This window comes from Somniosus microcephalus, chromosome 8 (assembly GCF_052327205.1).
Source record: "Somniosus microcephalus isolate GS21.2 chromosome 8, FLI_Smic_1.0, whole genome shotgun sequence".
Classification (NCBI taxonomy): Eukaryota; Metazoa; Chordata; class Chondrichthyes; order Squaliformes; family Somniosidae; genus Somniosus; species Somniosus microcephalus.
This window is the reverse complement of record NC_140994.1, coordinates 78,252,187-78,278,080: the sequence shown is the minus strand read 5'-3', so window position 1 is coordinate 78,278,080 and position 25,894 is coordinate 78,252,187.

Here is a 25,894-nt window from a genome sequence, read left to right as displayed (position 1 = left end):
TTATCTCCTTTAAATGGACCATCATAGCTTGGTCCTCATGTAGCTTTGAGCCCACCACTGTGCTCTCCTCTATTAGGATTTTTCTTAACTGGGTCTTTAAACCATTTATCTGGGTTTGTAACTCTATATCATCTAAGCTGTTTATTACTGAGGACCCTGTACTATAAGCAGTGAAAATTTCATTCCAGGTCCCCCTTCTTTGTCTCCCTGCGCCCATATTATGCTCAGGATGTAAACTGTACAGTTTCGCTTTGTCTACACTGGCAAAGTCGAATTCATAAAATTTCTTAAACATTTCCTTCAGCAGGGCTTGGTACAACTGTTCTGTCTCCTTAGGGCACTATTCAGGTAAGTGCACCTCGGTCAGGTTCAGGATCACTGAGGCCACTGCATAGTGTACCCCCTGGTACAGTAACTTATCGGTTGGCACTAGGACTAACCCATTCCCTGGTCCCTTGGTGGTGGTAGGACACCTCTATACTATAGTCTGTGATGTCGTGGTCGTGAGCAGGGGCTTCCGGGGGTGGGTTACGAGTTCGGTGGCATTGATTGGAATCGGGGAGTGTGGGACCGCGCACGCATGCAGGCTGGAATCCCACCTCATCCCCTCCCCGACATCTTGCCATTGCCTGTGGAAGATGATGGATATGCCTGTGGGGCAGACTTTCCCTGACCCCCACATACAAACATAAACTCCCTGATCCGGTTCCCACCACTTGTCCCAGCACACACTCAATCCCCCTCGGGTCCCTGTAATCGTCCAATGGGTATTGTTCCCTAATCATTCCCAGTCGACTGCCGGGTTTCTTATGTCCTTGCTCAGCTTTCTGAGCCACCACCACCTATCCAAAGGAATCTGTCCTTTGCATGTCAAACACACACGTTTCCCCTTGGTGACACTGACCCTTGTAGCAACGATCTGTACCCTGGGGCATGGGATGGAGGCCTCCCCGTACGTGAACCCGGTCTGGCTGCAGTACTGGGTGGAGTTAGACCCCAGCCACCCTGGCCACCTTCCGTCATGGAAGTAGATGGCGAGCTCCTCCACACCCCGTTCGCCACCCCCTGCGGTAACGATCGGTGCTCTCTCTCCTGAACCCAAAAGATGTGGGAGTGGGTGATTGGGCAGACGCATGGCAGATGCAATATAACATGAATAAATGTGAGGTTATCCACTTTGGTGTCAAAAACAGGAAGGTGTGGCAGAGCCACCAGGGGACTCTGATCTAATGTACATAATTATTTTTAACAAATTATTAGCTACAGAATGAATCTGTATCTTTGTTCATATTATTGCATGTACATAGCGTGGTCCCTTTAAGAATGAGACCAAACGCGATGACGTCATCACATTGATCATGTGATCCTCCAGCGGCGGGAAAACGTGGTGACGTCATGACGTCAGGCTGGGGAGCCGCCCTAGCCAGCCCTCGTGGAGCCAGCAAAGAGTACAGACCTGTAATTTAGTTCTCCTGTGTTTTCATGTTAAACTCTGTTGAATAGTATTAAACATCGTTTGTTTGATAGACTGACTCAACCTCAGTCCTTTAGTTAGGAATCTAGCCATTCCTACAGCGGTGACCCCGAATTTTCATGAACAATTTTCGCGGAAGAAGCGAAACGAAACATGGAAGCGAACTCCGTGGCTTTGAAGCTCCTACGGTTTTGGGAACAACAGGCGGCCTCCTGGTTTGTACAAGCAGAAGCACAATTCGAACTCCGAAACATCGTTGCGGATCAGACCCGCTACCTTTACGTGGTCTCTGCACTCGACAGCTCCATGGCCTCACGGATCATCAGCCTGCTCGAACACCCCCCCGGTTGACAGCAAGTATAATACTCTTAAAGCGTGGTTAATACAGGTCTTCGGGCTCACGAAGGCGGAGCGTGCCCGCTGACTGCTCGCTATGCCCGGGCTTGGCGATTCCAAGCCATCTGAGTTAATGAGCCAGATGCTCACGCTCCTTGGCTCCGAACCACAATGTTTCCTCTTTCGGGAGTTATTCCTGAGTCAACTACCTGAGCAGGTTCAGGCTGCCCTCGCCAGATTGGAAGCCACAGATTGCGCAGCACTTGCTGCAGAAGCAGATACGATTTATGCGGTGACGCAGCAATCCTGCGCCGCCACGAGGCACCCCTCCCCCGTGAACGCCGCCCCAATGCCTCCATCCCTCGGCTTGTGCTTTTACCACGCCCGTTTCGGCGCGAAAGCCAGAGGCTGCCGCCCTCCCTGCAGTTTCGCGCCTAAAAAATAAAACTGTTTACTGTAACACCTTACAAACAGAATTACAAAGCAAAACACGTTTAAACGAACACGGTCAAAAACTGTATTGCTCCAGCCCTCAAAGCTTCTGCCTCCTCCAGCCTCATGGTGCTTGAGCTGTAAAATGGCTGGATACCATGTGACAAGCTTAAGGACTGTACCATTGTAGCAAGAATAAAGGGGGTCACTCAGCCTATACTATTGTAACAAGAAAAGAGGGGGTTTCTCAATACAATAAGTCAGTCAGGTAAATTAACTGTATTATACTGTTTAACCAATATTTTAAAGTATTTTCTTTCTTAAACTTTCATGACTCTTACATTCCGGCCCCTAATTGACTAGGCACATGAAGCATATCAATTACTCAAACATTCTTAAGAGTCATAAACTAATGAGTTCAACATATTTACAATATAAATGTCCACTTTTTTTGTTCAGGAACCTTTCACGCTGCTTCTTGTAGCAGGCAGAGCTTTGTGATTGGTCTTTCCAGGGTACTGGTCTTGGTTTGCAAACAAACGCGACGAACAACGCCTCTGGAGTCTGGCATGGTCTTAATTATTTTTCCCATCAACCAAGAATTTCTAGGGGCTGAATCATCCACGATTAAGACGATGTCTCCGGCAATGAAGTTCCTCTTTACTTTGGACCATTTTTGACGCTCCTGTAGCAGAGGTAAGTATTCTCTTGTCCATCTGGTCCAGAAAAGGTCTGACATATAATGAACTTGCCTCCACTTCCGACGTGCATACAGATCTTCTTTTTTGAAGACTCCCGGGGGCATGACTGGTTGTGTTTTCAACAACAACAGGTGGTTCGGGGTCAGGGCTTCGAGGTCATTGGGATCATCTCATGTCTTAGTTATCGGTCGGTCATTAATAATGGCTTCAACCTCACACAGAACGGTTTGAAGTCCCTCGTCGTCAAGCACTTGCAGCTTCAGTACAGAACTGAGTAGTTTTCTTACAGTGCGTATCTGTCTTTCCCAGACACCTCCATGGTGGGATGCAGCCAGTGGATTGAAGATCCACTTAATTCCTGTTTGCATCATGGCTTCCTGTATTTTAAGCTGATTCCAACCTTCAATAGCTTCCCGTAGTTCTCTCTCTGCTCCGACAAGATTAGTGCCATTATCAGAACGCATAATGGACACCTGTCCTCTTCTACAGACAAAGCGCCGCAGGGCGTTAATACAGGAATCAGTGTCAAGCGTGTGTGCCACCTCAATATGAACTGCTCTGATGGTCAAACAAGTGAAAAGCACACCTTATCTCTTGACAAGACTCCGTCCTCGCTTTACCTCGAAAGGCCCAAAATAGTCCACCCCTACGTTTGTAAATGGGGGCTTGTCTGGTAACAAACGGTCTTCAGGCAGGTCTGACATTTTCTGCTCTCCAGCTCTAGTGTGTAATCGTCTGCAAACAATGCATTCAGAGAGTATTTTTCTTATTACAGAATTAGCTCCTGGAATCCAGTATCTTTGTCTTAGCTTCGCAAGCACGTGGTTCCTCCCACTGTGTCCAATACTCTGGTGTATATGCTGAAGAATGAGAGTAGCAACCCGGAGGTCCTTAGAAAGGATAGCAGGATGCTTGGCCTCCTCTGGCATAGCAGATTTGTTTAGTCTCCCTCCCACCCTCAGTACTCCATCTTGCAGTGTAGGCTCCAGCTTGTAGATATGACTAACTTTCTTGATTGGAGTATTTCGCTGTAAAGCTTCGATTTCTTCTGGATATCTTTGTCTTTGACTGAAGCAAACTATCTCCATCTCAGCCTTGGCCAAATCCTCCACGGTCAATGAATTCTTACCCAATGTGGTCTTGTGCTGGTGCATATATTGCTGTAGAAGCATTCTCTGCTTATCAGGGTTACTTTCAGACTGATGGATAGTGGCTCGATACTCTTTTCTCTTACCGCTCAGGTGTAGCAGCAACTCTTTCAACCTTAGAAACCATGCAACTGCTTTCCTCAACTGGTGCCATCCTGAGAAATGGTTAGCAAGCTTGTTCACTGTGTCAAAGTTCTCTTTCGTAGTTATGAGATTTGCTGTGATTGATCTCTTGACTTCGACGTAGTCTTCAGCAATCTGACTTGGCATATCTGGTCTTTCTGGCCATGATCTCTCTGTTTCCAGCAGATAACTTGGGCCTTGTATCCAAGTTTCGCTCCTCGTGAAGTTTTCAGCCTTCAATCCCCGTGAGGCTTGATCTGCTGGGTTTAATGAGGTGTTTACATACCTCCATTGAGATGGTTGTGTAGCTTCTCTAATGGATGAGATTCTGTTTGCTGCGAAGGTCTTGAAGCGTATCTTCTCATTCTCTATATACTTCAGCACCGTCGTGCTTTCCGTCCAGAAGACAGATTCTTCTAGTGGGAGCTGTAACTCTTTCCGCATCACCTTGTCAACTTTAACTGCAACAACTGCTGCCGTCAACTCCAGTCTCGGGATGGTGACCTGCTTCAGCGGAGCCACCCTGGACTTCCCCATGAGGAAGGAACAATGTTTCTGGCCCTTTTGATTTGTCAGCAAGAGGTAAGTAGCCGTGCCATAGCCGTCCTCACTGGCGTCCGAGAAATGATGTAGTTGAGCCGTCTTTGTAACTCCAAAACTCACAGGCTTGATGCGTCTGCTGACATTGAAGCTAGAAAGTTGTCGCAAATCTGTCAACCATCTGAGCCATCTCTGAACTTGACCTTCTGGGATATCTTCATCCCAACCTCTCTTGTCTCTACACAGCTCTCGTAGGATCAGCTTCACTGGCAGAATGAGTGGTGCCAGGAATCCAAGAGGGTCATAGATGGAACTGGCCACGGAGAGAATCCCTCGTCTTGTGGATGGTCTTTCGTTCACCATTATTCTGAAGTTGAACGTGTCTGACTCAATGCACCATTGTACACCAACAGCTCTCTCGATAGGAAGGACATCGTGGCTCAGGTCCAGATCTTTGACTTCAGTGGCCCTTTCCTTTTCTGGGATAGAAGCTAGAACTGCTCTGCTGTTGCTTATCCACTTAGTCAGATGGAATCCTCCATTCGAACACAGAGTTCTAAGGTCTCTTGACAGTGCAATGGCATCGTCTTCTGTTGACACGGACTTCAGACAGTCATCGACGTAAAGGTTTCTGAAGATTGTCTCCACAGCCTCTGATGGTGCTTTGCCTTTGCCATCTTCTGCAGTTTTTCTGAGAGCGTAGCTTGCACAGCTGGGAGATGTTGTGGCTCCGAACAAGTGTACAGCCATTCTACATTCCACCATAGCTTGACTAACGTCGCCATCTGGCCACCAAAGGAAACGCAGAAGATCAGCATCTTCATCAGGGACTCTGACTTGGTAGAACATTGATTCTATATCTGCCATCATGGCAACGAGCTCTTGTCTAAACCTCGTCAAGACGCCAATGAGGGTATTAGTAAGATCAGGACCTTGAAGCAGCTGGTCATTCAGTGAAGTTCCTCTGAATGAGGCGGTGCAGTCAAACACTACACGGATCTTTTTCTTCTTTGGGTGATACACACCGTGATGAGGAATGTACCAGACCCTTCCATCTTCTCTGTTCAACTGTTCCTCGGGCACTTTTACAGCATAGCCTTTCGCTATGATGTTTCTCATGAAGCCTTTGTAGTCTTCGTGAAAGTCGGGGTCCTTGTTCAGCTTTCTCTTTGGACTGATGGCGCGCTGCTCTGCTATGCAGCGATTATTCGGCATCTTCGCGGTCTGTCTTCTCAGTGGCAAACCAATGTGATAGTGGCCATCAATGAACTGTGTAGACCTTGTCATCAAATCCATGAACTGATGGTCTTCTTGTGACATCTCTGTCTTTTCCTCACAGCTGCGTTCTGAAAAGTCTGCGTTGAACTGCTGTATCAACAGCTCTTCAATGCTTGCGATAGAGATACGATTAACTGTTAAATTTTGTCGTTGCTCCTTGTTCGACTTGTTGCCATCATCTCTCCTTACCGGTCCATTGACTACCCATCCAAGGGCTGTCCTGACGGCGTAGGGTCTGTCATCCTTGCTGTTTATCACCTGCCATGGCTCCATAGTTTTGTAGGCATTGGTTCCAATTAATAGGCCAATTTCTGCTTCAATATATGGGAGACGCACCTTTTCCAGGTAAGGCCATCTCTCCACATCCTTCTGCAGGGCTAAGTTCCCTATTTTAACAGGAATCTCCCTCTGTGTGAAAACATTAGGCAGGTCTATGAAGTCCTTCTCTTCAAGTCCACACACTTCTAAGTCTGACAGGATAAAACTTTGCATTGACTTCTCATGACCCATGGTGCGTAATAGGATTTCTGTTCTTCTGCCTCTAACGTTCTGCTGTCGCATGAGTGATTCTGTGCAGAACATTGCTGAACTACCTGGATCCATGAAGGCGTAAGTCTCCACAAACTTCTCACTCCTCTTAGACTTGATCTTTACAGGTACGATGGCAAGAATACAATCACTGTCACCGGTTCTAGCGACACCAGAGCACTTGAAACAACCTTCTCGTCGGTATTGTTTTCTTCACTCTTCTTAGAGACTTGTTCTTCTTTGTGGATATGCAGCAGACTGGGATGTTTCCGAGTGCACTCTCTGCATGTTGTTCTTTGCTTACAGTTTCTACTCAGGTGCCCCTGAGAGAGACATCCAAAACATAGGCCATTGTACTTCAGAAATTCGATTCTGTCTTTATGTGGCTGTGCTTTGATGTCACTGCAGAAATCCAATGTATGATTCTTCTGGCGGAATAAACATGGCTTCTGCAAGGCATTAGCAGACGTCACTGTGCTGCTCTTTTTGGGAGATGAGTTCTGAGACTTTTCTTCCCCAGCCTGAGTGATGATAGTTGCAAAGCTGCTTCCCCTGGAACCACCTTTCCTGAGAGTCTTTGATTCAGCAGGCTTGGCTTTCACTCTTCCATCAGTAGTTGGGCTGACATCCTGGGTGTTTCCAAACAATGGGTCCCTAGCAATTTTAGCCTGTTTGTCTATGAAATTCACTAAGTCTTCAAACCTGGCTCTACTTTTCCGTCTCTCCATTATCTCAAAGGCTGTTCTTCTCCATTGTTCTCTCATCCTGTAAGGAAGCTTAGAGATGATGATTCTCATAGTCGTAGGATTGTCCATCTCTTCCATGAATTCAACATCCTCCATGGTGTTGCGACATCCTATGAGAAAAAGAACATATGTGTTCAATGCCTCCCCGTCCTCCGATCTGATCTGTGGCCACTTGATAGCCTTTTCAATATATGCAGTGGCTATCTTCAGCTCGTTACCATAGTGCTCCTGCAGCAACTTCCTGGCTTCTATGTATCCCCGGTCCGGTCTCATGTGTTCACAGCTTCTGACCAGGTCTTGTGGTTTACCACTGGTGTACTGTCCCAGGTAGTACAACTTATCACTGCTGCTCTCTGTTTTGTAGTCAATGGCTTGTTCGAAGGATCTGATGAAGGGCTTATACTTGAGTGGGTCGCCTTGGAACACTGGTATGTCTCTTTGAGGGAGTCGAAACAGATTCTGTTGTTTTACAAGCATCTCTGCAATTTCGTTCTGATGTTGTATCACTCGGTATAGGCTTCTCCCTGTGTCTTCAGGCCTCTGGTGGTCATCAGCAGGCTCTAGTCTAGACCGTCTGACGTCTGGGGTAGCATCACGTGCTCCTGTTAGTGGAGAGGCCTCTCTTCCACGCTGTAATGTCAGGAGATGGCCTTCAGACTCTCTTTTAACTCTTGAAGGTGCCCTGGATCCAACTCTGTGTGACAACATTGACTGGCAGTATTCGTTCATGCCATCCTGTGAGCCTTCATAATCTTCATACACACTCAACTTGGCATCTGAGACCGCAATAGCTGTTTTTAGCTCCAGCTGTTCTTTCTTTGCCTGCAGTTGGGCCTGTTGGGCCTGCAGTTGGGCCTGTTGGGCCTGCAGTTGGGCCTGCAGTTGGGCCTGTTGGGCCTGCAGTTGGGCCTCTTGGGCCTGTGTGATGAAATAACTGTGTTCTGATATTTGTACTTGTACTGTAATGTCTGGAATGTTCCACCGGGGGGAACCACTAATGCTCCTCCCTGGCCCCGCCCCTCTTCTGGTATGCTCTACCAAGGGCTCGGTCGATGATGTACTCTGTTAACTCTGCCATGATTCTTATTTAATAAAAGGCTTCTGTCTTAAGCTTTAACTTCACGGATCCGGGCAGTTATTTGGCACATCAATTTTATTAAATAACAACTTTTGGAAGATGGATCGATTTTTGAAACCAGAGCGTCTGGATATCGATCCCCATTCGGCAGATGCGTCGAAGAAATTTGCGCATTGGCTCCGATGTTTTGAACACTTCATCGCATCATCGACCGATCCGACGGTTAACAAGTTGGGCCTTCTAACCAACTTGGTAAGTCATCAAACTTACTCTATAATTGAAGATATTACTACATATGAAGAGGCCCTCGCAGCTCTTAAAGCCCAGTACCTTAAGTCGGTTAACGAAGTATACGCCAGGTATCTCCTGTCTACTCGCAGGCAATTACCCGAGGAATCTCTGGACGATTTCCTGCAGGACCTTAAGGCTTTGGTTAAGGGTTGCAACTACAAGGCTGTCTCTGCCATAGTGTATCAGGAAGGAGCCATCCGCGATTCTTTCATATCTGGCCTCCGATCTAACTATATTAGACAGGGACTCCTCGAGAACGACTCGTTAGTTTTAAAAACGGTTGTCGCTGCTGCTCGATCGTTAGATGTAGCCCAGAAGAATTCAGAAGTGTATGCATCAGCCCATGCATCTCTCTCAGCCTCGTGTGTTCCGAGTATGGAGGCATCCATAACACCAATGGAGCCCCCACTTAATCCTATTGTTGCGGCTGTGCCCCATGGGTCTAAGTGTTATTTTTGTGGCCAATCTAAACACCCCAGGCAAAGTTGCCCAGCCAGAGAGGCTACCTGTTTTAAATGTAAGAAACGGGGACATTTTAGTAAAGTGTGTAAGGGTAATCCTGTACCCGATGTCTTCTCTGCTGCTGCCTATCGTTTTACTCTAGCCTCGGCTACGGTTGACCAGACCATACCGTGTTCCTTGTCAAAATCTATGATGGACATTAAGATTAATGGTCGTCCTACTGGGTGTTTGATAGACTGTGGCAGTACTGAAAGTTTTATACACCCCAACCTTGTTAACTCCTGTTCATTGAAGGTGTATCCTACTTGAAGTGAAATTGTGATGGCGTCCAAATCCCTTACTTCGGAGGTAACTGGATATTGTAAAGTCACATTGACCGTTAAGGATACGGAGTATAAGGACTTTAAACTCCTCATATTACCTCAGTTGTGTGTGAACTTAATATTAGGCTTGGACTTCCAGTGTCAGCATGAGAGCGTTACCCTTAAGTATGGTGGATCCCAGCCTCCGCTCACAGTCTGTGGCCTTTCTACTTTAAACGTAAGCCCGCCTTCTTTGTTTGCGAACCTTGCTCCTAATTGTAGACCTATAGCGACTAAGAGTCGACGGTATAGTTCAGAAGATAAAACATTTATAAAAGAGGAAGTGGAAAGGCTTCAATGGGAGGGAATCATCGAACACAGTGGTAGCCCGTGGCGTGCCCAGGTGGTGGTGGTTAAAACTAATGAGAAGAAAAGACTTGTGGTCGATTATAGCCAGGCTATAAACTTGTATACCCAATTAGACGCCTATCCTTTGCCTCGTATTTCTGAGATGGTGAACCAGATAGCTCAGTACCGCGTGTTCTCCACCATTGATTTAAAGTCTGCCTACCATCAACTCCCCATCAAAATAGAAGACCGACCTTATACGGCCTTCGAAGCTAATGGGCGCCTGTTCCAATTCCTTCGGGTGCCCTTTGGAGTGACGAATGGGGTATCCGTCTTCCAACGGGAGATGGATCGTATGGTGGATGAATACGCGTTGGAAGCAACATTCCTGTACCTGGACAATGTTACCATCTGTGGGCGTGACCAACGGGAGCATGATCAAAATCTCGCGAAGTTCCTAGAGACTGCAAAGAGGTTAAACCTGACCTACAACGAAAACAAGTGTACCTTCAATACTACACGTTTGTGTAATCTTGGTTGCGTTGTGGAGAATGGGGTAATCGGGCCAGACCCTGAAAGATTACGCCCACTTAAGGAATTACCTTTACCTCACACTGTAAAAGCTTTAAGAAGGTTTCTGGGATTCTTCTCGTACTATGCCCAGTGGGTGGCTAGCTACTCAGATAAAGTCCGACCTCTTATTAAGTCGACGTCTTTTCCGCTATCGGCGGAAGCTCAGGAGGCTTTCCTTAATATCAAATGGGACATTGAGAAGGCAGTGGTATGTGCCGTGGATGAGAAGATCCCATTTCAAGTGGAACGTGATGCATCTGATTTTGCGTTGGCAGCAACTCTTAACCAAGCTGGTAGACCAGTAGCCTTCTTCTCTCGTACATTGCAAGGACCAGAAGTTCGACATTCTTCAGTGGAAAAGGAGGCACAGGCAATTATTGAAGCAGTCAGGTATTGGAGACATTATCTCGCTGGCCAACGTTTTACGTTCATTACTGACCAGCGATCTGTGGCCTTTATGTTCAACACTAAGCAGAGAGGCAAGATCAAAAATGATAAGATTTTAAAATGGCGAATAGAACTGTCAACATATGACTATGATATTCAGTACAGGCCTGGAGTATTTAATGAGCCATCGGATGCTTTGTCACGAGGAGTATGTGCTAGTCTAGGTACAGATAAGCTTCAAAGTCTCCACGACGCACTCTGCCACCCTGGTGTTACCAGAATGAACCACTTCATTAAGTCTCACAATCTACCCTACTCTATTGAGGAGGTCCAGACAATGACCAGAACCTGTCATGTTTGTGCGAATGCAAACCCCGCTTCTATAAGCCGTCTGAGCCAGCTCATCTTATTAAAGCAACTCGACCATTTGAGCGTTTGAGTCTCGATTTTAAAGGGCCCCTTCCATCGAGCGACCGTAATGTCTATTTTCTTAATATTATAGACGAGTACTCTCGGATCCCTTTTGTTATCCCCTGTCCGGATGTGACTAGTGCTGTTGTAATTAAATGCCTCTGCCAACTGTTTTCCTTGTTCGGCATGCCTAACTATATACATAGTGATAGGGGTTCTTCCTTTATGAGCGAAGAATTACGACAGTTTTTGCTATCGAAGGGGATTGCAACGAGTAGAACTACCAGCTATAACCCTTGTGGTAATGGGCAGGTCGAGAAAGAAAATGCGACAGTGTGGAAGGCTATCGTACTGTCTCTGAAGTCACGAGGCCTGCCGACCTCTCGCTGGCAGGATGTCCTGCCAGACGTGCTGCATTCCATAAGGTGTCTTTTGTGTACAGCGACGAATGCCACCCCTCATGAAAGGATGTTTAGTTTTCCAAGAAAAGCTACTAATGGAGTATCGTTACCCACATGGTTGACGACCATGGGCCCTGTGTTGTTGCGCAGACATGTGAGAGGCCACAAGACTGATCCACTGGTGGAGGAAGTACAACTCCTCCATGCTAATCCCCAGTATGCGTATATTCAATATTCGGATGGACGAGAGGATACGGTCTCTATTAAAGATCTTGCACCTGCTGGAGCTCGAAAAGAGTTCGACTCTGAGAGTAGAGTTTTCAATCGTGGTATTGGACCTTCAGAGACCCTCAGTGTGGAAAATACTGATGATTCTGGGAATTCGAATGAACCGGAGTTAGTACTCCGGGAGGAGCCTCAGCAAGAGTTACGTCATTCCCAGAGGATTATCAGACCTCCTGACAGACTGAATCTATAGCAGGGGGTGAATGTGATGAAATAACTGTGTTCTGATATTTGTACTTGTACTGTAATGTCTGGAATGTTCCACCGGGGGGAACCACTAATGCTCCTCCCTGGCCCCGCCCCTCTTCTGGTATGTTCTACCAAGGGCTCGGTCAATGATGTACTCTGTTAACTCTGCCATGATTCTTATTTAATAAAGGCTTCTGTCTTAAGCTTTAACTTCACGGATCCGGGCAGTTATTTGGCACATCAGCCTGCAGTTGGGCCTCTTCCCGTTCAAGAGCTTGCTCCTCCACTAATGATGCTGCACGCGCCATCAACGCTGCCCGTTCAACCTCCTCTCTCATGCGTCGCGACGAGCATGTGGTAGAAGCGACTGACCTGTGTCCAGAAACAGAGCTACCTTCTTTTCGATTTTGGCTCAGTCTGGCTGAAGTCTCTGAAATGCTATCATCTGGTCCGACTTCATCGTCATCTTTATCTTTCTCTGCTGTATCAGCATCTTGACGAATCTTTAACATCCACTGTTCTGTGGCCTTGACATAGTCCTTAATGCTGGATGATTTAAGATCAAACCAGTTGTGCCGATCAGCGTTTCCCTCTTCTTCAGACAGAAGTGCTAATACATCTTCATTGAGTACATTAAATTCTTCATGCATCTTGGAGAAATCATAATGCATTATGTCTTCAACTTTCTTAATATTAGCATTATCTTCCATGAGACAATCAATTATCTTCATTTTTCCAGTTATCTGAGCTAATTTAGCCCTCCTTGCACCTATGCTTCTATGTAACTTCTCTTCCATTGCCTTTGGGGGGAGCTTCACTTCCCTCTTTTGGCCAACAATCCTTCTGGCTGGGGGAAGCTCCTCACGGCTCCATAAGGCCTCGGCCATTTTACCCGCAGCTCTTATTTAGCTTCTCAATAGAATGAACAAGGCAAGTAACAGTCACTGTACCTTCGCTTTCTTACATTGTCGTCTGGCTCCGTGACCATTCATGTAGATACGTTCGCCGACAATTCCGTCCTTCCCTTCTTAGGGAGCTAGTTTTTGACTAATGTAGTGGCGCTTCGTAATTTCCAAACATGCAGCCACTGAGCTTTGAGGCTTTAGCAACGAGTAGACGCGTGACGAAATAAAACGTTCCAAACCATAACTTTGTCTTTAAACTGTTTACTGTAACACCTTACAAACAGAATTACAAAGCAAAACACGTTTAAACGAACACGGTCAAAAACTGTATTGCTCCAGCCCTCAAAGCTTCTGCCTCCTCCAGCCTCGTGGTACTTGAGCTGTAAAATGGCTGGATACCATGTGACAAGCTTAAGGACTGTACCATTGCAGCAAGAATAAAGGGGGTCACTCAGCCTATACTATTGTAACAAGAAAAGAGGGGGTTTCTCAATACAATAAGTCAGTCAGGTAAATTAACTGTATTATACTATTTAACCAATATTTTAAAGTATTTTCTTTCTTAAACTTTCATGACTCTTACATCCAGAAAAGGAGGACCGAGTCTGAGGGACGCTCCGCAGCCGCGATGGCGATTGGAAATTCCGGGAAGCTCCTCTACATTACAGATTCCCTCTTGGGCCGGCGCTTTTTATGCGACACCGGGGCGTAGTGTAGCATCCTTCCTGCCTCAGCACTCGATATTCAGTCTGGGAGGCACGGCCTCTCCCTCGAGGCAGCTAATGGCGTGCCATTCGTGCCTTTGGCAAACGGCGGGTCCAGGTGTGCTTTGGCGGGCAACGGTTTCAGTGGGAATTCATCACAGCCAAGGTTTTGCAAGCCATCCTCGGCGCGGATTTCTTATGCACCAACGGCCTCTTGGTGGATGTAAGAAATCGTCGATTGGTTAACGCGGCCACCTTCCACTCCATCCCGTGCTTCCGCAGTTCCGCAACGTCGCACACTGCCTCCTGCATGTTGCCCTCGCCGGACGAGTTCACTCGCCTATTAGGTGAATTCCCGGAGCTGACCAAGCCCACTTTCTCCTCCTTGGCCACTAAGCATGGTGTCGAACATCACATTACTACGACTGGCTCTTCAGTTTACGCACGAGCTCGGCGCCTGGAACCTGGCAAGCTCGCGGCTGCGAAGGCAGAGTTTGTTACGATGGAACGGCTGGGGATTATTCGCCGGTCGAATAGTCCCTGGTCCTCGCCTCTCCACATCGTCCCGAAGCCCGGCAGCGGATGGTGGCCATGCGGGGATTACCGACGCCTTAATGAGACCACTGCTCCCGATCGGTACCCGATCCCGCATATTCAGGATTTCTCCGCCCATTTGGCGGGAAACTCAATCTTCTCCAAGGTCGACCTCATCCGTGGCTACCACCAAGTTCCCATACACCCGCAGGACGTCCAGAAAACTGCAGTCATCACTCCCTTTGGACTGTTCAAGTTTCTACGGATGCCATTTGGGCTCAAGAATGCTGCACAGGCTTTTCAGCGACTAATGGACTCGGTCCTGCGGGATCTTAGGTTTTTATTTGTCTACCTCAACGACATCCTGATAGCCAGCTCTACCAAAGAGGAACACGTCTGCCATCTACGCACCCTCTTTCGGCGCCTCAGCCAACATGACCTCATAATCAACCCGGCCAAGTGTCAGTTCGGCCTACAGCAGATTGACTTCTTGGGCCACCGCATTACTTCGGAGGGCGCAATTCCGCTGCAGTCAAAGGTCGAAGCAATTACAGCATTCCCAAGGCCGCAGTCCACCAAGGCTCTTCAAGAATTCCTGGGCATGGTGAATTTCTACCACCGCTTTGTACCTAAGGCAGCACAACTCATGCAGCCCCTCTACGAGGCCCTCAAAGGCAAGGCTGGAAAGGATACAATAGCCTGGATGGTCAAAATGGACAACGCTTTCGACAACACAAAAACCGCTCTAGCCAATGCAACTATGTTGGAGCACCCTCTGCCAGATGCCACCATCGCCCTTACCACTGACGCTTCCGACTATGCCATAGGCGCCGTACAGGAACAGTGGGTTAACAGGACGTGGCAACCACTGGCGTTTTTCAGCCGCCAACTCCGGCACAATGAACGCAAATACAGCACTTTCGACTGGGAGTTGCTGGCGCTCTTCCTGGCTATCCACCATTTCCATTTTTTGTTAGAAGGACGTCCCTTCACTGTGTTTGTAGATCAAAAACCACTGACCTTTGCCATGGCCAAGACCGCCGAACCGTGGTTGGCTCGACAGCAGCGACAGCTAACTTTCATTTCAGAATTCATGACAGACATCCAACACGTAGCTGGTAAGGACAACTTGGTAGCTGATTGCCTTTCTCACGCGACCGTACGGGCGGTCCAGCTGGGCATCGATTATGCCCTCATGGCTACCGATCAGGCATCCGACCCTGAAACACAGGCGTATCGCACCGACACCTCTAGCCTCCAACCAGCCGATGTGCAATTCCACGCTGCAGGCACCTCGTTACTCTGCGATGTCTCCATGGGAGATCCCCGCCCGATCGTTCCAGTTGCCTGGCGCCGCAAAGTTTTTGCCGCCATACATGGGCTTTCGCATCCTGGCGTGAAAGCATCTCAAAAATTAATGTCGGCTAAGTTCGTCTGGAGAGGAATGCGTAAGGATATCCGTGACTGGGCTAACACCTGCGTCGTCTGTCAAAAGTCTAAGGTGCAACGTCACGTCAAGGCCCCATTGGCCACGTTCGCAGTACCAGAACCTCGATTCGACCATGTCAACGTGGACCTCGTCGGGCCGCTTCCACCATCACAGGGGTTCACACACATCCTCACCATGGTCGATCGTACTACTAGATGGCCAGAGGCAGTTCCTTTGGCGTCTACTACGTCCACTGATGTCGCCAGAGCATTCCTCTCTTCGTGGGTCGCACATTTCGGCGTTCCAACGGACATTTCTTCAGACCGCGGTCCACAGTTCTCTTCCGAGCTCTGGAACGCTGTGGCCCAGGGTCTCAGCGCCAAGCTTCACCGCACCACAGCCTATCACCCGCAGGCCAATGGTTTGTGCGAATGTTTCCACAAATCGTTAAAGGCATCGCTGAGGGCCAGTCTCCAAGGCGCCGGATGGGTGGATAAGCTTCCGTGGGTCATGTTGAGTCTTCGCACGGCACCCAAAGAGGACCTGCAATCGTCCGCCGCAGAGCTCATGTATGGCCAGCCACTCCGCGTACCGGGAGATTTCCTGCCGCTTCCAACTGAGCCGTGGTCCGCAGCCGACCAACTCAGCAACCACCGGGAAACAACCAAGGCTTTTGCGCCTATCCCAACTTCGCATCATGGCCTTCCATCTTCACACATACCAGCGGAGCTAAAGAATGCTGAATTTGTATTCATTCGTCATGATGCCCATAGGGATCCGCTCAAGGCCCCTTACACAGGCCCTTTTCACGTACTGGAGACAGGCGACAAGAGTTTCTCTGTAGGCATCGGTGGTAAACCCGACCACATATCCATTGACCATCTCAAACCGGCACACCTAGACATCGACCGGCCAGTAGAGACCGCACAGCCACCACGACGTGGTCGACCTCCCGCTGCATCCACGCCAGACCGAAGGCTTCCATCCGCCAGCCTGCCCGCTGTTCAACAACGTCCGCTCCAAAAATACAGGAGTCGCTCTGACAGGCTTGTCAGACCTCCTAGTCGATTGACTTTTACTGTTAAAGACAATTCTGGGGGGACGCATGTGGCAGAGCCACCAGGGGACTCTGATCTAATGTACATAATTATCTTTAACAAATTATTAGCTACAGAATGAATCTGTATCTTTTTTCATATTATTGCATGTACATAGCGCGGTCCCTTTAAGAATGAGACCAAACGCGATGGTGTCATCACGTTGATCATGTGATCCTCCAGCAGCGGGAAAATGTGATGACGTCATGACGTCAGGCTGGGGAGCCGCCCTAGCCAGTCCTCATGGAGCCAGCAAAGAGTACAGACCTGTAATTTAGTTCTCCTGTGTTTTCGTGTTAAACTCTGTTCAATAGTATTAAACATCGTTTGTTTGATAGACTGACTCGACCTCAGTCCTTTAGTTAGGAATCTAGCCGTTCCTACAAAGGCAGATTATTATCTGAATGGCAATAGATTGGGAGAAGGGGAAGTACACCGAGACCTGGACGTCCTTGTGCACCAGTCGCTGAAGGTAAGCATGAAGGTGCAGCAGGCGGTTAAGAAGTTAAATGGTATGTTGGCCTTCATAGTGAGAGAGTTTGAGTACAGGAACAAGGATGTCTTGCTGCAGTTGTACAGGGCCTTGGTGAGACCACATCTTGAGTATTGTGTGCAGTTTTGGTTGCCTTATCTGAGGAAGGATGTTCTTGCCATGGAAGGAGTGCAGCGAAGATTCACCAGGCTGATACCTGGGATGGCAGGAATGACGTATGAGGAGAGATTGGGTCGATTGGGCTTGTACTCGCTGGAGTTTAGAAGAATGAGAGGGGATCTCATTGAAACTTATAAAATTCTAACAGCAAGGTGGCATAGTGGTTAGCACTGTTGCCTCACAGCGCCAGGGACCCGGGTTCGAATCCGGCCTTGGGCGACTGTCTGTGTGGAGTTTGCACATTCTCCCCGTGTTTGCGTGGGTTTCCTCCGGGTGCTCCGGTTTCCTCCCACAGTCCAAAGATGTGCGGGTTAGGTTGATTGGCTATGATAAATTGACCCTTAGTGTTAGGGGGATTAAATACGTGGGGTTACGGGGATAGGGTGGGATATGTGATGGTGTAGGGGTTATGGGGATTGGGTGGGATATGTGTCGGTGCAGGCTCGATGGGCCGAAATGGCCTCTATCTGCACTGTGGGGTTTCTGTGATTCTGTGATTCTGTGACTAGACAGACTAGATGCAGGAAGGATGTTCCCAATGGTCGGGGAGTCCAGAACCAGGGGTCACAGTCTAAGGATAAGGGGTAAGCCATTTAGGACAGATGAGGAGGAATTTCTTCACCCAGAGAGTGGTGAACCTGTGGAATTCTCTACCACAGAAGGCAGTAGAGGCCAATTCATTAAATATATTCAAGAAGGAGTTGGATATATTTCTTAAGGCTAAAGGGATCAAGGGGTATGGGGAGAAAGCAGGGACAGGGTACTGAATTTGGATGATCAGCCATGATCGCATTGAATGGCGGAGCAGGCTCGAAGAGCCGAATGGCCCACTCCTGCTCCTATCTTCTATGTTTCTCCATGTCTCCTCGGTCACTGATGCTCACCCGCACCATGGCGAGGAGGAGCAGAACCTTTCTCATCCCGATTTCCTTTCTGTAGGGACACACAAACAAAATAGCCATGTCCCGAGAAGGTTCTCTGGCCTGACACAGTTATCCAAATTCAAAACTTAAACTTATCCTAAACTGAAATCAAACTATTAAATTCCAAAACTACCAAACTGTAAAACAAACTTAAAATACTTCAGAAAGCTATATACATCCGCCGCCCATCTCCGGATGGCCAGGGCTGTTAGGCCTGCCTTTTTTGGAATCTGGGCAGCTTGTATGCCTGGGCGTAAGGTGATACATAGATACATAGATACATAGAAGATAGGAGCAGGAGTAGGCCATTCGGCCCTTCGTGCCTGCTCCGCCATTCGATGAGATCATGGCTGATCCTTTAATTCAGTATCCCGTCCCCGCCTTCTCTCCGTAACCCTTAACCCCTTTTGCCCGTAGAAATATATCTAATTCCCTCTTAAATATATTTAATGAGCTGGCGTACACTGCCCTCTGTGGCAATGAGTTCCACAGGTTCACCACTCTCTGAGTGAAGAAATTCCCCCTCATCTCTGTCCTAAATGGTTTAGCCCTTATCCTTAAATTATGTCCTCTAGTTCTGTTCTCACCCGCCAAGGGAAACATTCCTTCTGCATCCAGTCTGTCTAGACCTGTCAGAATTTTATACACTTCTATGAGGTCCCCTCTCAATCTTCTAAACTCCAGTGTGTACATCCCTAAACTACATAGTCTCTCCTCATAGGTCATTCCCGCCATTCCTGGTATCAGCCTGGTGAATCGCCGCTGCACCCCCTCCATGGCAAGAACATCCTTCCTCAGATGAGGCGACCAAAACTGTACACAGTACTCGAGGTGTGGTCTCACCAGTGCCCTGTACAGCTGCAGCAAGGTATCCCTGTTCCTGTATTCTAACCCTTTTGCTATGAAGGCCAGCATACCGTTTGCCTTCTTGACCGCCTGTTGCACCTGCATGCTCGCCTTCAGTGACTGGTGTACAAGAACACCCAGGTCTCTCTGTACTTCCCCCTCTCCCAATCTATTGCCATTTAAATAATAATTTGCCCTCCCGTTCCTGCACCCAAGGTGGATAACTTCGCACTTGTCCACATTATAGTGCATCTGCCATTTATCCGCCCAATCGCCCAGTCTGTCCAAATCGCTCTGGAGCTTCCTGGTCTCTTCCTCTGAGCCCACCCCCCCTCCTAGTTTAGTGTCGTCTGCAAATTTGGAAATGCTGCATCCGACTCCCTGATCCAGGTCATTAATGTAAATTGTGAACAGCTGCAGGCTGCTGCTCTCTAGCTTTAACACGGTTGGCCCTTGCTGGCCGTTCTCCACTCTCAGTCTTGAACAGCTTGCATTGATTAATGTGGAACCACTTTGTGCGGTGGGGCATCTTGATGGCATAGACCATGGGGCTTGCCTTGTCCACAATGCTGTATGGCCCCATATACAATGGTTCGAAACTTCCCAACCGGGCAAAGTTCCTTACCATGAACTGATCCCCTATCTCCAACTCGTGGTGCCTGCGGGGTTCTAGCAGCAGTCGGTTACTCCGATGCTGTTTTCCCATGTTGCTAGCAGCCTGCCAGTGAATCTGTTTAAGGTGTTCAAACAGATTCCTGACAAAACTGTCCCGGTTCACCTCTCTGAGCTGACCTTCCGTGAGCACCGGGGCTAGCACATGGGTGGGGGTCTGCATAACCCTACCAGTCATCAGCTCATGTGGGGAATACCCCGTGCTTTTGATTGGCTGGCTCGGATCCCCATTAGGACCAACGGTAAGACTTCCACCCGCTTCTTGGGCGAGCCTCCCATCTCCTTGCGCAGCTTTTCCTTTATAGCACGGTTTAAACGCTCTATAGGACCTGATGACTGTGGGTTGTAGGCGATGTGCCATTTCCCTTCAATGCCGAGTACCATGAGGGTCTCTTGCATGACCTGTCCGGTAAAGTGACTCCCTTGGTCAGACTCCACATACTGTGGTAGTCCCCATCGTGAGAACACTTCCCTGACCAGGATCTTGGCTGTACCCAATGCGGTAGCTGTACGGCAGGGAAAAGCTTCTACCCACTTTGAAAACACATCCACCAGGACTAGGCAATACTTGTAGCCTCCCTGGGTGGTGGGTAGGGGCCCGATGTAATCGATCTGGATCGACTGCCATGGTCCCTCTACCCTCCTGGTGTGTCCCAAAGATACCTTCCTTTTCTAGGGGTCAGGATTTTGGCAGCACACACCAGACAGCTGGCACAGAACTCGCGGACCTGTTCCCTCAGTCCTGGCCACCATCCTGCCTGTTCCACCCGCTGCCAGGTGACCTCAGGCCTGGGATGCCCCGCTCCTGGACCCTTATGGGCCAGTTGGAGCAATTCCCTTTGGTGCTGCTTCGGCACTACCCATTGCTCCCCCCTGAACAGCATGCCTTCCTTGACGGTGATGGCTGCTGTACCGTATGGGCCCTCTAATTTCTCCCCTTTTGTGAGCACGTTCAAGATGGCTCTGAGGATGGGATCTCATACCTGGGCCTGCTTTAGGTCCGGGACCAAAGCTACCCCTTGTGTACATCTCTTGTCCCTGTAATGTCTGAGTATAAATAATACACGGACTGCAGGAGAACAATAAAACAGGTATTTACTTGAACAGAGGGTACTCTTTTATTTGGACCCAAAAAAAACCAATTCGACTGTAAATAAACAAAAGTTCAACTAAAGCTTAACAAATCAAATTAAAATTTGGTTTTCCGTGTTGATGATACACTCCAGTCCCCGCGGCGCCCACCGGTCGCGGAAATACTCAAGCGCACCGGCGGACACCGCGTGCTCCATCTCCAGGGCCACCCAGGCGCGAACATGGCCGCGGAAGAGATGCAGGCAATCCGGCTGGACGACCCCCTCGACCGCCCGCTGCCTGGACCAATTGATTGCTCTTTTAGCCAGGCCCAGGAGCAGGCCCACAAGGAGGTCCTCCAACCTGTCCGCTCCCCTCCGCACCGGGTGACCGTAGATCAAGAGCGTGGGACTGAAGTGCAACCAAAAATCGAGGAGCAGCCCCTTCAAGGAGTGAAAGAGGGGCTGCAACCTCTCACAATCCATATAAACGTGAAACACGGACTCCTCCAGGCCGCAAAAAATGCAGGCGGCCTGGGAGTCCGTGAACCTACTTAAAACCTTATTGCACGGGACCGCTCCGTGCAACACCCTCCAGGCCAAGTCCCCGTTGGAACAAGGGAGGACTCCCGCATAGAGAGCCCTCCATTGGGGACCTCCGCTACCGCCGGTCGGCAAAACGCCACGCCAAGGCGTGTCCGGACGGTAGACGAAGATGGCAAAGTGGAGAGTGTGCAGGAGCAGCCCGTACAGGAAACCCCTCCGCGCGGAATGAAAAGGCACGGAGGGTATTTCCTCGAGACGGCTCAAGTTGTGAGGCGCCGGTTCCCGAGGGGAGTTTCGGGGCCGGGCGCCGATGAGGAATTCCGTCCGAACGGGGGTAAGCTCGGACGGGATCGCCCCACGTGCTTGAGCCGCCTCGATACACCTAGTGGAGTCGGGGCCCAGTGCCGCTTTTACCGATTCGATGGTTTTGACCGCGAGCTGGACGTTGGCCCAGGACAGGCGCCGCGCCAGCTCCTCCGGCGCCATCCAGCCCGCTCCTCCGCCATCGAGCAGGTCCCCGACTCTGGTCACCTTGCCAGCCACAGCCCTACCCTCCGCCAGCCGCCCGAACCCGTGTTCGTGGAGGTGCGGATTCCTGAGCAGCGGCTCCCGAAGGAGAGCCGCCGCTCCTGACGGGGGAGAGCTCCGCCTGGAAGCGACGTAGTTCCAAACCCATAGTAGTTCCTGGTAGAAGACAGGCAGCTCCCGCAGGCCGGCACGCCTGCTGCCCACTTTCGCAAACAGGAGCTGCGTGTCGTAATTGAGGCCATGCAGCTGGCGGAAGAAAAACGTCGCCAGCGCACACCATCTCGGAGGATTCTCGACGTACAGGTATCTCTGCAGCGTCTGAAGACGGAAAGTCGCAGCCTGGGTGCGAAGGCACTCCAGCGCCTGACCGCCCTCCCTAAGTGGGAGACACAGAACCGCGGCAGAGACCCAGTGCTTCCTTTTGTCCCAGAAGAAGTCGATGAGCTTCTTCTGAATCTTGGCGACAAACACAGGGGGAGGGATCAAAGTGACCAACCGGTACCACAACATGGCGGCCACCAGCTGGTTTATGACCAGCGCTCGACCCCTGTAGGACAACACTCGGAGCAGTCCTGTCCAGCGTCCTAGGCGAGCGGTGACTTTGGCCTCCAGCTCTTGCCAGTTCGCCGGCCAGGCGTCCTCGGCAGGGCTAAGGTAGACTCCCAAATAGAGGGGGTGCGTGGTGCTCCAGGCGAAAGGCCTGAACTCCTCCGGCAGGGAGTCCACCCGCCACTGACCCAGCAGGAGTCCGGAACATTTCTCCCAGTTGATCTTGGCGGAGGATGCGTCCGAGTAAATCTGCTGGCATTCCCGCATCCTCCGCAAGTCAGCGGGATCCGTGACCATGAGGAGCACGTCATCGGCGTAAGCCGAGAGGACCACCTCCACGCCCGGCCCTTGCAGAGCCAGTCCCGTCAACCTCTTCCGCGAGAGGCGCAGGAAAGGCTCCACGCAAATGGCATATAACTGACCGGACATGGGGCATCCCTGACGCACCCCCCTCCCGAAGCGAAGGGGCGCCGTCAAGGACCCGTTAACTTTAATCAGACACTCCGCGGCGGCGTACAGAAGTCGGATCCGGGCGACGAAATGCGTCCCGAACCCGAATGCGCGCAGAGTCCCGAAGAGATACTCGTGATCCACCCTGTCGAACACCTTCTCCTGATCCAGGGAAAGGAAGGCGACCGACAGACCAGCCCTCTGGGAGTGGTGGACCAGGTCCCGGACCAGATGGATGTTATCGTGGATGGTCCGGCCCGGGACCGTGTAGGACTGGTCGGGGTGGATCATGTGGGCCAGCACGGTGCCAAGGCGAGCAGACATGGCCCTGGCAAAGATTTTATAATCCGTGCTGAGGAGGGAGACCGGGCGCCAGTTCTTAAGGAGGCGGAGATCGCCCTTCTTAGGCAGCAGGGCAATGACCGCCCTGCGCCAAGAGAGGGGCATCTGCCCGGTCGCCAAACTTTCCCCCAGGACCCGCGCGTAGTCGCCCCCCAAGACGTCCCAGAACGCCCTGTGGAACTCCACGGTCAGCCCGTCCAGCCCCGGGGACTTTCCCCTAGAGAGCTGGCGGAGGGCGCCGGTCAGCTCCGCCAGACTTAGCGGAGCGTCCAATTTTTCGGCGCCCTCCGGGCCAACCTTCGTCAGGTCCTCCCACAAAACTCTGCGCGCATCCTTGCTGGACGGATCCAGAGAGAACAGAGCCCCGTAATAGGCGCGGGTCTCCGCGCTGATTCCCTCCGGATCCGAGACCAGAGATCCGTCGTCGGCCAGCAGCCCCAAGAGCTGCTTACGGACCCCCCGTCTTTTTTCCAGCGAGTAGAAGAAGGGGGAGCCGCGGTCCAGGTCCCGCAGGAGCTGGATCCGCGACCTCACGTACGCGCCTCGGGACCCGACGAGCTGCAGGTCCTTCAGCGCGCCCTTCTTCTCTTCGTACACCTTCCGCAGGGCCGGGTCCTCGACGACCTGACCGAGACGGGACTCCAGGTCGAGCACCTCCTTCTCCAACCGCCCGACCCGGGCCTCCCGCCTCTTGGTCGACCCCTTCGCGTACTCCTGACAGAAGAGACAGATGTGAGCCTTGCCCACATCCCACCATAGCCTCAAGGATGGGAAGCCCCCCTGCTTCCTTCTCCAGTCGGCCCAGAATCGACGAAACGAATCCCGGAACCGTGCGTCCTCCAGCAGCAGGTAGTTAAAATGCCAGTACACGGACCCCCCCCGCGCGCGCAGCGGAGCGAGCTCCGCCCACACCAGGTGGTGGTCCGTGCACGGCACCGGCCGCATGGAAGCTGCCGGAACGCAGGAGACGTACGCCCGGGAAATGTAGAGGCGGTCGATTCTGGACCTTCCTCCCCCAGACCTCACGCTAGTGAAGGCGCTGGAGTCGGGGTGGAGATTTCGCCAGACGTCCACCAAGTCGAAGGACCCAACCAGGTCCCTCAACTTCTCCATCGCCGCCGGGCTTCGCGGGGGACCCGAACGGTCCCTCGCCTCGAGGGTGCAGTTAAAATCCCCCCCGAGGATGACGCACTCGCCCACGTCGATGGAGCCCAAGAGAGCGGACACTTCTTCGAAGAAGCGCACTTGCTGCGCACTGGTCTGAGGGGCGTACACGTTCACTAGATGGAGCGGCACGCCCCCCAGGCGAACAGTGACATGGAGCAAACGGCCCGGCACGTGCTCCTTGACCCCCAAGATCTCCGGCTGAAAATGCGGGGCCAGCAAGATAGCCACCCCGCTGGAATTGTTGGAGAGGTGACTCATGCTGACCCCTCCTTGCCACTCCAGGAGCCATGAGGCTTCGTCTCCCGGAACGGTGTGGGTTTCTTGCAGGAAGCACACCGCATACTTCCCGTCCCGAAGGACCGAGAAGTTATTGAATCTGCGGCGCGCCTCCCTGCTGCCGTTGATGTTGAGGCTGGCTATGGTTATCTTCATGTCAGAAGCATAGTGCAACCTCTACCTACACCTAACGGGGTGAGGAAGCGCAGCCGCTGGTCCGCCGCCACTTCCTCAGCAGCCCAGTGAGAAACGTTGTGAGCCGACGCAGCTCGAGCGGGTTCACACCCTCGTCCGCGCCCAAGATCTTAACGGCGGCGCGGACGGAGTCGATGAGCAGCGCCAGCTCCGACCACCTGTTGAGGGCCAGCCGGACCTTATTGCGCTGACCCAGGCACGTGGCCATAAAATCCCGGAGTTCCCTTACGGAAATGAGGGGAGACTTGGCAAGGGGCACGAGGTCATCCATCGCCACGTCGGCGCTGGAGTCCGAATCGTCCTCCGTGCCCATCACCGAGTCCCCATCCTCCTCCAGGGGGTCGTCACCAGCGGCCGACCCGTCCGCCGCGCAGTGCGAAGCGAACGACTCGGCCGCGCCAGCCAGCCCCGCCTCCGCCCGGATCCCACCCCCAGGATCGGCGGCAGAGGATTTCTCCCTGGGCTCCTCTAGGGGTGCCGGGCCAGAAGACGGCGGCGGTTCAGAGCTCCCCTCCGCCTCAGACGCCGGAACGACCGGAGAAACCGGGGAGAGAACAATTCCCAGCTCCTCCAGTACGTCCGGCACCAGAGACGCAGCCAGGGGGCCATCCTCCTCCCCGCCACCAACCTCCGACCCAGCTGACGGGGGGTTTTGAATTAAAAGCTCTACCAGGATGAGCATCCCCTGGGAGACGTCCGGGTCGCATTGGGCGAGCTCATTATCCTCGAGCTCGCCCGACCCAGCCCCCAGGCCGCCCGACCCGGCGAGGGGTAACGACACCGATAAAAGGTCAACTTCAATTACTGCCGCGGGTTGTTCCGCAACCCCCCACCATGGGCAGGGTCTCATCCCCATCCCCGGGAGGCACGTGCTGGACAGACACATCTGCCTCAGCCTCCCGAGGGACAGGCGACCCCTGCCGATCGCTGGTGATGACGACAGCGCTGGGGGGGGGGGTGCAGTACCCGCGGCGGG